General features: G+C 36.2%; 1 protein-coding gene across 1 annotated transcript in view; it reads left to right on the forward strand.

The window, feature by feature from the left end:
• ZCWPW2 (zinc finger CW-type and PWWP domain containing 2) overlaps positions 1-14,020 on the forward strand; it is a 158,723-nt gene that overhangs the window by 33,460 nt on the left and 111,243 nt on the right. The window contains exon 2 of the mRNA XM_031663787.1: positions 6,046-6,191. The gene's annotated coding sequence lies outside the window, so the exon portion shown is untranslated. The remainder of the gene's footprint in view (positions 1-6,045; positions 6,192-14,020) is intronic.

The raw sequence follows: 14,020 nt of genomic DNA on the forward strand, positions 1-14,020 counted from the left end.
CTTACTTCCTTTCTCTGGAGTTTTGGGGTCTATTTTCTTCATGGAATTCTTCTAGGAACAAAAGAAAAGTCTAACTCTTTAAATACTTGAGGAACTCCAAAATGTTTTTCTCTAGTACATAGGTATTTTTATTCCCATCACTGTTCTCTATTGCATATATGCAATTTTAAAATTTAAAAATATCACCTGTATAACTTCTCTATGAAATAATAATTTTTCAGATAAAATTAAAATACTAGGAGGTTAAATGACTTTCCCAACGTTAGCCACAAATTAGAAAGTTCTGGAATCTTCTTATACTTTCTGACTTTGAAGTGGATAACATCATTTTGGGTTGCTTAGGTGGAAGAACAGTGAAACATTCTATCAACATTTGCCAAAGGGAATTCATATCTGCTCTCTTTTGTTTTAAAGACAGTGATAAAGGCATCTTTCATGAGAGATGAGAGATACCAGGCTAGACTAGGACCCCAGATAGAGAATGAAGGTGATGAAATGTCCTGAATGTTACTGATTGACAAGAAGTACAACTTTTAGACTAAAATTATTTTCAAGTTAAGGGAGATTACATAAGAATTGGAGATAGAATAAACTTTAAGCCTAGCACGTACTGCAAAGTAGATAAGGTTTTTAGCAAGTCTTCAGAAGTAATAAGACTTAATGACACAGGTGTGATAAAAGGGTGACTGATGAAATTTGTAGTTTCATCAGTTTTAACCATGTAGATACATGGTTAAAAAGAACATAGAAGAGTATATAGCAGGGAGTCATGACAGCAAGATGGAGGACTACGTGATTCCAGCCTTCAGTTCCATCAGTCCCCTCTCCCTGCCACACACACACACACACACACACACACACACACACAGCCAATGAGATAGCTACCCATGAATGAAAATAGCCCTGGGGGGACTCAGGAGTCCAATTAACAACCTCCATCAATGTAGTGGAACAAAAAATAGACAATATGCTGAAAGAATAATTGCAGAAATGGGCATACCTGAAATGCCTGGAGAAGGCTAGGGATACAAAAGAAGGGCAGGGGCTATTAGTATCAGCAGTGTGGCTTATGGTACCACATGGCAGCCCCTGTGGAAGCCATGGACACCTTGCACTTTCACGGAGTCCTCTTAGTGTTTGTCAGCATGACCTCTAATGCTCTGCTCCACAGAGGATACTGGCAGCTTTCACAGCTGAGGTAACCAATAACATTGCCACTGCAGACACCCAGAGAGGGAGATGCTTTTGGGTCCCTCACCCTCACTCCCCAAGAAGGAGCCACTATTTTGCCACCCCAGGACCAGGCCACCACCCACTCAACCCAGTACATGCCCTAGCCCCTAGAGAATGACAGGAAGAAAGGAGCAAAAGACCCACAAAACAGCCAGAAAAAAATTTTTTAAAATGGCAATGGTAAGTCCTTACTTACTGTTTGCTATTTGCCAGTCAATAATTAACTTGAATGTCGGTGGATCAAATTTTCCAATTAAAAGACATAGAGTAGCTGGAAGGATTTGTTTTAAAGAAAGATCTGATAATATGCTGCCTATCAGACTCACTTCAGCTTTAAGGACATATGCACTGAAAGTGTGGAAAAAGACAGAATCCAAAAGAGGCCAGGGCTATACATATTAGACAAAATAGACTTTAAGTCCAAAACTGTAAGAAGAAACAAAGAAGGTCATTATGTAATGATAAAAGAGTCAATTTATCAAGAAGATATAACATCCATAAATATATATGCACCCAACATCATACTTCCTAAATATATAACGCAAATATTAATAGATTGGAAGGTAGAAATAGACAGGAATACAATAATAGTAGGGATTTGCAGTACCCCACTTTCAACAAGGGAGAGATCGTTCACACAGAAATCCAATAAGGAAATACTGAACTTGTACTACACTTTGGACCTAATGGACCTAACAGAAATGTAGAACATTCTATCCAACAGTAGCACAAAATGCATATTCTTCTCACACATACACGGAACATTCTCCAGAGTAGATAATATGTGAGGCCATACAACGAGTCTTAACAGATTTAGGAAGATTGAAATAGTATCATTTCTGACCACAATGGTATAAGATCAGGAATCAATAACAGGAAGAATATTATAAATTCACAAAATGTGGAAATTAAACAACCTACTCCTGAACAACCAATGGCTCACTGAAGAAATCAAAAGTGAAATGAAAAAAATATTTTGAGATAAAGAAAAGGAAAAGATATACCAAAACTGATGGACTGTGACAAAAACAATACTAGGAGAGAAGAATTTATAGCAATAAGTACATACATGAAGAAAAATGAATGAGTTTAAATAAAATTTACAACTCAAGGAACAAGGAAAAAACAATCAGCCCAAAGTTAGCATAAGGTGGGAAATAAAGATCAGTGCAGAAAAAAAAAATAGAGATTAGAACTATGCTAGAAAAGATCAAAGGAGAGAAGATAAAAAAAACTAAAACTGTTTTTTTGAAAAGATTAAACAAAATTGGCAAACCTGTAGCTCAACTAAGAAAAAAGAGAGAGAAGACTAAAATAAAATTAGAAATGAAAAGGGAGACATTACAACAGATACCACAGAAATACAAAGGATCATAAGAAACTACTATGAACAATTATATGACATCAAATTGGGTAACCTAGAAGAAGTGGATAAATTCCTGCAATTATGTAACCTACCAAGACTGAATCATGAAGAAATAGAAAATCTAAAGTAGACTAATAATAAGGGAGGCATTTGAATCAGTAATCAAAATTTCTCATCAAAGAGAAGTCCAAGTCCTGATAACTTCACTGCTGAATACTACCAAATATTTAAAGATGAATTAATATCAATCCTTCTTAAGCTCTTCCAATAAATTGAAAAGGAGGGAGCACTTCTAAACTCATATTACAAGATTAGTGTTACCCTTATACCACAACCAGACAAGGACACTACAAGAAAAGAAAATTACATATCAATATCCCTGATGAACATAGATGCAAAAATCCTCAACAAAATGCTATCAAACCAAATTAAACAGCACATTAAAAGGATCAAACACTATGATCAAATGAGATTTATCTTTGGCATGCAAAGATGGTTCAACATATGCATATGAATAAATGTTATACACCACATTGACAAAATGAGGAACAAGCATTATATGATCATCTCAGTAGATGAAAAAAGCATTTGACAAAATTTAACATCATTTACTGATAAAAACTCTTAACAAAATAGATATAAAAGGAATGTACTTCAACACAACAAGGGCTGTATATCACAGTTGTATGACTAACATCATATTCAGTAAGGAAAACTCTAACGTATTTCTCTAACAAGACAAGCATACTCACTCTGACTCTCACCACTTCTATGCAACATACTGGAAGTTTTAACCAGAGCAATTAGGCAAGTGAAAGGAGTAAAAGGCATCCAAATAAAAAAGGGAGATGTAAAATTATCTCTGTTTCCAGAGGACTTGACATTATGTATAGAAAACTCTAAAGACTCCATCATAAAACTGTTAGAACTAATAAATTTAGACAAGATACAGGATATAAAATAAATATAAAAATTAGTTATGTTTTTGCACACTAACAAGAGCTATCAAAACAGTAATTCAGAAGAAAATCCCATTTACAGTAGCATCAAAAAGAGTAAGATACCTAGGAATAAATTTAACCACGGAGATGAGAGATCTGTACACTGAAAACTATAAAACATTGATGAAAGAAATTGAAGAAGAAACAAATGGGAAGATATTTCATATTTGTGGATTAGAAGAACTAATATTGTCAGAATATACATATGATCCAAAACAATCTACAGATTCAATGCAATTTCTATCAAAATTTCAATATAATTTTTCACAGAAATAGAAAGAAAAATCCTAAAATTCCTTTAGAACCATGAAAGATTCTAAATTTATAACAGAAGCAATTTTGATCAAGAAGATCAAAGCATCACATTTGCTGATTTCAAATTATATTACAAAGCTATAGTAAGCAAAACAGTATGGTAGCATAATAAAAATAGACATATAAGCAGGAGGAAGAGACCAGAAATGAACCCATGCATATACAACCAATGAATCTTTGACAAAGGCAACAAGAATACACAATGGGGACAAGGATAGTCTCTTCAACAAATAGTCTTAAGAAAACTGGATATTCACATGGAAAAGAATTAAATTGGACCATTATCTTAAATCATACACAAAAATCAACTCAAAATATATTAAAGACTGAGACATAAGACACGAAACTGTATAACTCCTAAGAGAAAATATAGGGGAAAATCTTTATAACATTTGTCTTGGCAATAATTTATTGGATATGACACCAAGTGCACAGGCAACAGAAGCAAAAATAAAGTGGGACTACATCCATTTAAAGTGTATCTGCTCAGCAAAGGAAACAACAGAGTGAAAAGGTAGCCCATGGAGTGGGAGAAAGTATTTGTAAGCCATACATAAGGGGTTAATATCCAAAATTTATAAGGAATTCATACAATTCTGTAGCAAAATACTAAGTAACTTGATTAGAAAACAAGCCAAGGACGTAAGTAGGCATTTCGCCAATGAAGACGTGAATGTCCCACATATGAAAAGATGTTCAACATCAATAATCATCAGGGAAATGCAAATCAAAACCACAGTGAGATATCTCTTCATACCTGCAAGGGTGGCTATTATCAAAAAAGCAGAACATGTTGGCGAGAATGTGGATTGGCATCCTTGTGCACTGTAATGTAAATGGGAATGTAAAATGGTGCAACTGTTGTGGAAAACAGTATGGAAGTTCCCCAAAAAGTTTAAACTACCATGTATTCCAGCAATCTCACTTACAGATATTTATCCAAAAGAATTGAAAACAGGACCTGGAAGAGATATTTTCAATCCTATGTTAATTGTGGTAGCATTCACAGTAGCCAAGAAGTGGAAATAAACTAATGTCCATCAACAGATAAATGGATAAAGCAAATGTAGCTTACACATGCAATGGAATATTATTTAGCCTTAAAAAGGAGAAAATGTTGTCATTATGACAGCTGAATAAGCCTGGAGTACATTATGCTAAATGAAATAAGCCAGACACAAAAAGACAAATACTGTATCATCCAATTATATTTAGAATTTGATAAAGTTGTACTGATGGAAACAAAGTAGAAGGGTGGTTACCGGAGGGCTTGGAGTGGAAAAATAGGGAGATGTTGATCAAAGAGTACAAACTTGCGGTTATAAAATCCTTCAGTTGTAGAGACCTAATGTACAGCATAGTGACTATATTTAATAATATATACTTGAAATTTGCTAAGATAGTAGATCTTAATTTTTCTTATCAGAAAAAGTAATAGATAACTGTGAAAGTTGATGGGTATATTAACTTGATTGTGGTATTTTGCAATGTATCTATGTCAAAACATCATGTTATATACCTTGGTATATACAGTTTTTGTCAATTATACCTCAATGAAGCTGGTAGAAAGGGCGAAGAAGCTGATAATGCAGCAGGGGAAGTAGAGAGTTTTTGAGGAAAATTGGAAAGGCCAGAATGGATAAATCATGAAACATTAGAACAGAACAAATTTTAGAGATCATCTAGTCCTATTCTCTTTACAGATAAGAATACAGAGGTCCTCTAGAGATTATACAGCTAGAAAATTGAATAACAAGTGTGAAAAATACTTTTGACTTCAAGTCTTGATATTTTTCTACTGTCTCTAAAATATTACAAAATTTTAATCCATATCTTTAGAATTATTTTATTAATCATTTCAAGTTCTTTCTGGAGGTAGGCAGGACACAAATAAGTAACATTCTTTTAATCCTGTTAATACTTTAAAAATGGCATTATGTGAACATTTCATTTTTAAAATGAAGGTTTGACTGAAAACACATTATATGTTCAGTATTGCAGCCTTATAAGCATTGTTTACAAGTGAGATGTTATCTAGAAAGTGAAAATCATGAAAATTAAAATTATAATGCCAAAATTCTCCGACTCTGAAGACAGTGATACAGATACTGTTGTTTTTCTCAAACCTAGGAGAGTTGCATAATCTGTGATAGCCTCTAGCTAAAAATGGATATATATCTTCCTATAACAAAAATATTGTAGAGTGAAAGAATGACAACTTCGGAAGAACAATCATTTTTCTCATTCACATACAAACAGTAAAAGCAATTTCTATCGTAAGTAGCCATTTATCTTCATTCCTATTCCATATGTATTTATTCATACTGTCTCATTACATTCTAGTATTAGGCCGGGTGCAGTGGCTCACACGTATAATCCCAGCACTTTTGGAGGCTGAGGTGGATGGATTGCGTGAAGCCAGGAGTTTGAGACCAGCCTGGCCAACATGGTGAAACTCCATCTTTATTAAAAATACAAAAATTAGCTGGGCATGGTGGCACATGCCTGTATTCCCAGCTTCTTGGGAGTCTGAGGCATGAGAATCATTTGAACCTGGGAAGCAGAGGTTGCAGTGAGAGAAGATGATATCACTGTACTCTGGCCTGTGTGACAAAGCCAGACTCTGTCTCAAAAAAAAAAAAAAAAAAAAAAAAAAAAAAAAAAAAAAAAAAAAAAAATCTGGTATTGTTCAAAACCCCTTGGGTGTGCTGTGATTTTACCTTTTTGGATTTTGGATACATCAGTCACAAAATGGTTATACTTTGTAATAAAAATGGATGCTTCACAAGAATTTATATTGGCTACATTCCATCTTAAATACTTTTGCTTTAATGAACACAAAAACTATGTAATATTTTAATTCAAGAAGAATTGATCTTATTTTCTAATTTTTTCAAACTCTGCTGTAACATTTTAAAGTAACATGTATGGGCTGGGCGTGGTGGCTCATGCCTGTAATCCCAGCTCTTTGGGAGGCTGAGGCAGGTGGATCATTTGAGGTCAGCAGTTTGAGACCAGCCTAGCCAACATGGTGAGACCCTGTCTCTACTAAAAATACAAAAATTAACTGGGCGTGGTGGTGCGCATCTGTAGTCTCAGGTACTTGGGAGGCTGAGGCAGGAGAATTGCTTGAAGCCAAAAGGCAGAGGTTGTGGTAAGCCAAGATAGCATCACTGCACTCCAGCCTGGGCAACAGAATACATAAATAATTAAATAAAAATAACATGTATGGAATACAGAAATCTTTGTAGAATTTATGTAAAATCAACAGACTTTTCTTATTTTCTTTTATGTAGCTCATGAATTTCACTTAAAACTATACATACCTATAATAATTGTACTGTTACTAAGTTGCTTAGAACTACTTAGTAGGACTCTACAGGCCTGGATGTTCTCTTTAATAAATTCAGGTTATCTAGTAATGCTTATTTCTACATTATTTTTGTTGTCCTAATGAAGTTTTCGTTATGTTTTATATGTACATTTTAGTAGCTTTCTTACTAGCTAATTGTTCTGCTTCTATTTTCTCTGCATCTCTTCCAAAACACAAATTAAATGTAAGACATTGTCAATCTGCTATAACAAATTACCATAGACTGGGTGCGTTCAACAACAAACATGTATTTCTCACAGTTCTGGAGGCTAAAAACTCCAAGATCAAGGTGACAGCAGGTCCTATATCTGATGGGGGAGTGCCTCCTGGTTTTCAGATGGCTATCTTCTCACTGTGTCTTCACATGGTGAAGAGGCAAGGTAAAAAAGCAAACTCTGTGCTATTTCTTATTGTAATGACATTAATCCCATAATGAGGGCTGTCCTCTAATGACCTAATTACCTCCCAAAGGCCCCATCCTCAAATGTAATCATCCTGGGGGTGGGATACAACACTTTCTTAATTCCTAGAATTTTTACTTTATAGTTATTTAAAAAGTTATTTTGGATGGTGGATGAGAGACAGAACTAGATTGCAGCTTCAACTCAGATGGAGAGAACAGTGTGTGGAGGCTTGCATCATGAATTTTTGCTCCAAAATGACTGCAGGAATAAATCGAGAAACCTGAGAGGAGCCACAGACCCTCTGAAGGAACCAGATTGCTCCTGCAAGACCCGGGAGACACCCCAAATACTGCAAAGTGGGAAAGGGAAATTGTCTGCCCCCAAATATACACCTCCATGGGGGAAACTGAAGATCTAGATTATAGGAGAAGATGCTGGCCTTACCTGGAGCTGAGTCCATTTATAGAGCTGAGTGAAATACAGGGGTAGAGGAAGCAGCAGGAAAAGCCCTGTGAGCTCACTGGGTCCCCTAGAAAGTCATATCTGCCTGGCCTCACAGGAGTCCTTCAGGAGGGTGGCCAGAAGCACTGAGAACAGGCCACAGGGAGAAGGCAATATCCAGCTGAACTTTGTAATGATTTGAAATGATCAAGAGGCCTCCTTGCCAAAACTTGGAGGAGGGCATGAATCCGGTGTGCAGACTCTACAGGTGGGTAACAAGGAAAGCCATACTTGCTTTTGCAACTGGGGGGTGGGTAGCCTGGGGCAAGTTCTCAGCCCCACTTGCCCACTGCCTGGAAACAGACTCGGTGATGTTGGTGGGGGAATGGTGGGGGTGAGACTAGCCCTTCAGATTGTTTGGGAGCTGGGTGAGGCCTGTGACTCTGGCTGTCCCCCACTTCCCTGACAACCTGCATGACACCGCATAGACAGCCATAATCCTGCTAGGAACATAACTCCTTTGACCTGGGAACCTCACCCCCATCCTCCACAGCAGCTGCAGCAAGACTCACCCAAGGAGAGTCTGAGCTCAGACATACCCCCACCCAATGGTTCTTTCCCACCCACCCTGGTAACTGAAGACATATGGCATATACTCTTGAGAGTTCTAGGGCCCTGCCCACCACCTGTTCCTTTCCATACTGCCACAGCTGATGCTCTCTGGAAAGCATCACCTCCCAGCAGGAGACCAACCAGCACAAAAGTAGTGCATTAAACCACCAAAGCTAAGGAACCTCACAGAGTCCATTTCATCCCCCTGCCATCTCGACCAAAACAGGTGCTGGTATTCGTGGCTGAGAAACTCAGAGATGGTTCACATCACAGGACTCTGTGTAGACAACCCCCAGTACCAGCGTGGAGCCTGGTAGAGTTGCTGGGTGGCTAGATCCAGAAGACAGATAATCACTACAGCTCAGCTCTTAGGAAGCCATGTCCATAGGAAAAAGGGGAGAGTACTACATCAAGGTAATACCCCATAGGACAAAATAATCTGAACAATAGCCTTTAACCCTAGACTTTCCATCTGACAGAGCCTACCCAAATGAGAAGAAACCAGAAAATCAACTCTGGTAATATGACAAAGCAAGGTTCTTTAACACCCTCAAAAAATCACACTAGCTCACCAGCAATGGACCCAAACCAAGAAGAAATCCCTGATTTACCTGAAAAAGAATGCAGGAGGTTAGTTATTAAACTAATCAGGGAGGCACCAGAGAAAGATAAAGCTCAATGTAAGGAAATAAAAATAAAAATGGTACAAGAAGTGAAGGGACGAACATTCAGCAAAATAGATAGCATAAACAGAAAAACAATCAAAACTTCAGGAAACAGTGAACACACTTAATGAAATGCAAAATGCTCTGGAAAGTCTCAGCAATACAGTGGAACAAGTAGAAGAAAGAATTCAAAACTTGAAGATAAGATCTTCGAATTAACCCAATCCAAAAAATACAAAAACCAACAAAAAGAAAAAAATGAACAAAGCCTCCAAGAAGTGTGGGATTATGTTAAATGACCAAATATAAGAATAATTGGTGTTCCTAAGGAAGAAGAGAAATCTAAAAGTTTGGAAAACATATCTGGGAGAATAATCAAGGAAAGCTTCTTCAACCTTGCTATAGACTTAGACATTCAAATACAAGAAGCACAAAGAATACCTGGGAAATCATCACAAAAAGATCATCGCCTAGGCATTGTCATCAAGCTACCTAAAGTTAAGATAAAGGAAAGAATCTTAAGAGCTGTGAGACAAAAGCACCAGGTAACCTATAAAGGAAAACCTATCAGATTGACAGTAGATTTCTCAGCAGAAACCCTACAAACTAGAAGGTATTGGGGCTCTATCTTCAGCCTCCTCAAATAAAAGAATTATCAGTCAAAAATTTTGCTTCCAGCAAAACTATGCTTCATATATGAAGGAAAGATAGTCTTTTTCAGACAAACAAATGCTAAGATAATTTGCCACGACCAAGCTACCACTACAGGAACTGCTAAAAGAAGCTCTAAATCTTGAAACAAATCCTGGAAACACATCAAAACAAAACCTCTTTAAAGCATAAATCTCACAGGACCTATAAAACAAAAATACAGCTTAAAAAAACACAAAAACAAACAAAAAACAAGGTATGCAGGTAACAAATAGAAAGAGGAATGGAATGGAACCCCACATCTCAATATTAACATTGAATGTAAATGGCCTAAATCCTCCACTTAAAAGATGAAGAATTGCAGAATGGATAAGAATTCACCAGCCAACTATCTGCTGCTTTCAAGAGACTCATCTAACACGTAAGGACTCATATAGATGTAAGGTAAAGGGATGGAAAAAAACATTTCACACAAATGGGCACCAAAAGCGAGCAGGAGTAGCTATTCTTATATCAGACAAAACAAACTTTAAAGCAGCAGTTACAAAAGACAAAGAGGAACAAAATATGATGATAAAAGGCCTTGTCCAACAGGAAAATACCACAATCCTAAATATATATGCACCTAACACTGGAACTCCCAAACTTATAAAACAATTACTAATAGACCTAAGAAATGAGATAGACAGCAACACAGTAATAGTGGGGGACTTCAATATTCCACTGAGAGCACTAGACAGATCATCAAAACAGAAAGTCAACAAAGAAACAATGGGTTTAAACTATACCCTGGAACAAATGGACCTAACGGATTTATACAGAACATTTCATCTGACAACTGCAGAATATACAATCTTTTCAGCAGCACATGGAACTTTCTCTAAGATAGACCATATTATAGGCCACAAAACAAGCCTCAATAAAATTAAGAAAATTGAAATTATATTAGGCACTCTTTCAGACCACAGTAGAATAAAACTGAAAATCAACTCCAAAAGGAACCTTCAAAATTATGCAAATACATGGAAATTAACCTGCTCCTGAATGATCATTGGGTCAAAAATGAAATCAAGATGGAAATTAAAAAAATCTTCAACCTAAATGACAATAGTGATACAACCTATCAAAACCTCTGGGATACAGCAAAGATGCTAAGAGGAAACTTCTTAACCCTAAATGCCTATCTCAAAAAGTCTGAAAGAGCACTAACAGACAATCTATGGTCACACGTCAAGGAATGAGAGAAACAAGAAAAAAACACAAACCCAGCAGAAGAAAGGAAACAACCAAGATCAGAGCAGAGCTAAATGAAATTGCAACAAACAAACAAAAATACAAAAGATAGATGAAACAAAAAGCTAGTTCTTTGAAAAGGTAAATAAAACTGATAGACTATTAGCAAGATTAACCAAGAAGAGAGAAAATCCAAGTAAGCTCAATATGAAATGAAATGGGAGATATTACAACTGACACTAAAGAAATACAAAATATCATTCAAGGCTACTATGAACACCTTTACACACATAAACTAGAAAACCTAGAAGAGATGGAAAAATTCCTGGAAAGATACACCCATGTTAGCTTAAATCAGGAAGAATTAGATACCCTGAAAAGACCAATAACAAGCAGCAACATTGAAATGGTAATTTAAAAATTACCAACAAAAATAAGTCCAGGATGAGACAGATTCACAGCAAAATTCTGCCAGACATTCAAAGAAGAATTGGTACCAATCCTGTTGACACTATTTCACAAGATAAAGAAAGAGGGAACCCTTCTTAAATCATTCTATGAAGCCAGTATCACCTTAATACCAAAACCAGGAAAAGAAATAAGCAAAAAAGAAAACTACAGACCAATATTCCTGATGAACATAGATGCTAAAATCCTTAACAAAATACCAGCTAATCAAATCCAACAACATATTAAAAAATAATCTGCCACGATCAAGTGAGTTTCATATCAGAGATGTAGGGATGGTTTAACATATACAAGTCAATAAATATGATATACCACATAAATAGAATTAAAAACAAAAATCACATGATTATCTCAATAGATGCAGCAAAAGCATTTGACAAAATCCAGCATCCTTTTGTGATTAAAACTCTCAGCAAAATCAGCATACAAGGGACAAATCTCAGTGTAATAAAAGCCATCTTTGACAAACTCACAGCCAACATAATACTGAATGAGAAAAATTTGAAAGCATTCCCTCTGAGAACTGGAACAAGATAAGGATGCCCACTCTCACCACTCCTCTTCCACATAGTACTGGAAGTCCTAGCCAGAGCAGTCAGACAAGAGAAGGAAATAAAGGGTATCCAAATCAGTGAAGAGAAAGTCAAACTGTTGCTATTTGCTGATGATGTGAGTGTTTACCTAGAAAACCCTAAAGACTTCTCCAGAAAGCTCCTAGAACTGATAAAATAATTCAGCTAAGTTTCAGGATACAGAATTAATGTACACAAATCAGTAGCTCTTCTATACACCAACAGCAACAAAGCTGAGAATCAAATCAAGAAATCAACCCCTTTTACAATGGCTGAAAAAAATTACTTAGGAATATACCTAACTAAGGAGATGAAAGACATCTACAAGGAAAACTACAGAACACTGCTGTTAGAAATCACAGACAACACAAACAAATGAAAACACATCCCAGGCTCATGGATGGGTAGAATCAATATTGTGAAAGTGACCATACTGCGAAGAGCAATCTACAAATTCAGTGCAATTCCCATCAAAATACCATCATCATTCTTCACAGAATTAGAAAAAAACAATTCTAAAATTTGTATGAAACCAAAAAAGAGCCCGCATAGCCAAAGCAAGACTAAGCAAACAGAACAAATCTGGAGGCATCACATTACCTGATTTCAAACTACAATATAAGGCCATAGTCACCAAAACAGCATGGTACTGGTATAAAAATAGACACACAAACCATTGGAACAGAGTGGAGAACCCAGAAATAAATCCAAATACTTACAGCCAACTGATCTTCAACAAAGCAAACAAAAACATAAAGTGAGGAAAGGACACCCTTTTCAACAAATGATGCTGGGATAATTGGCTAGCCACATGTAGGAGAATGAAACTGGATCCTCATCTGTCACCTTACACAGAAATAAACTCAAGATGGATTAAGGACTTAAATCTAATACCTGAAACTATACAAATTCTAGAAGATAATATTGGAAAAACCCTGCTAGACACTGGCTTGGGCAAGGATTTCATGACCAAGAACACAAAAGAAAATGCAATAAAAACAAAAACAAATAGCTGGGACTTAAGTAAAGAGCTTTTGCATGGCAAAGGAACAGTCAGCAAATAACCCAGAGATTGGAAAAAAATTCTTCACAACCTATACATCTGACAAAGGACTAATATCCAGAATCTACAATGAGCTCAAATAAATTAACAAGGAAAAAAAAAAAAAAACATCAAAAAGTGGCCTAAGGACATGAATACACAATTCTCAAAAGAAGATATACAAATGACCAAAAAACATGTGAAAAGATGCTCAACATCATGAATGATCAGGGAAATGCAAATCAAAACCACATTGTAGTTATTCATACCACCTTACTTATTCATACCACCTTACTCCTGCAAGAATGGCCATAATCAAAAATTCAAAAAACAGATGTTGGCATGGATGCAGTGAACAGGGAACACTTCTACATGGCTGGTGGGAATGTATACTAGTACAACCACTATGAAAAACCATGTGGAGATTCCATAAAGAACTAGAAGTAGAACTGCCATTTGATCCAGCATTTTCACTACTGGCTATCTACCCAGAGGGAAAAAAGTCATTATATGAAAAATGTACCTGCACATGCATGTTCATAGCAGCCATGGAACCAACCCACATCCACATGCCCATAAATCAATGAGTGGATAAAGAAACGGTGATATATATATATGATGGAATACTACTTAGCCATTAAAAA

This window comes from Papio anubis, chromosome 2 (assembly GCF_008728515.1).
Source record: "Papio anubis isolate 15944 chromosome 2, Panubis1.0, whole genome shotgun sequence".
NCBI lineage: Eukaryota > Metazoa > Chordata > Mammalia > Primates > Cercopithecidae > Papio > Papio anubis.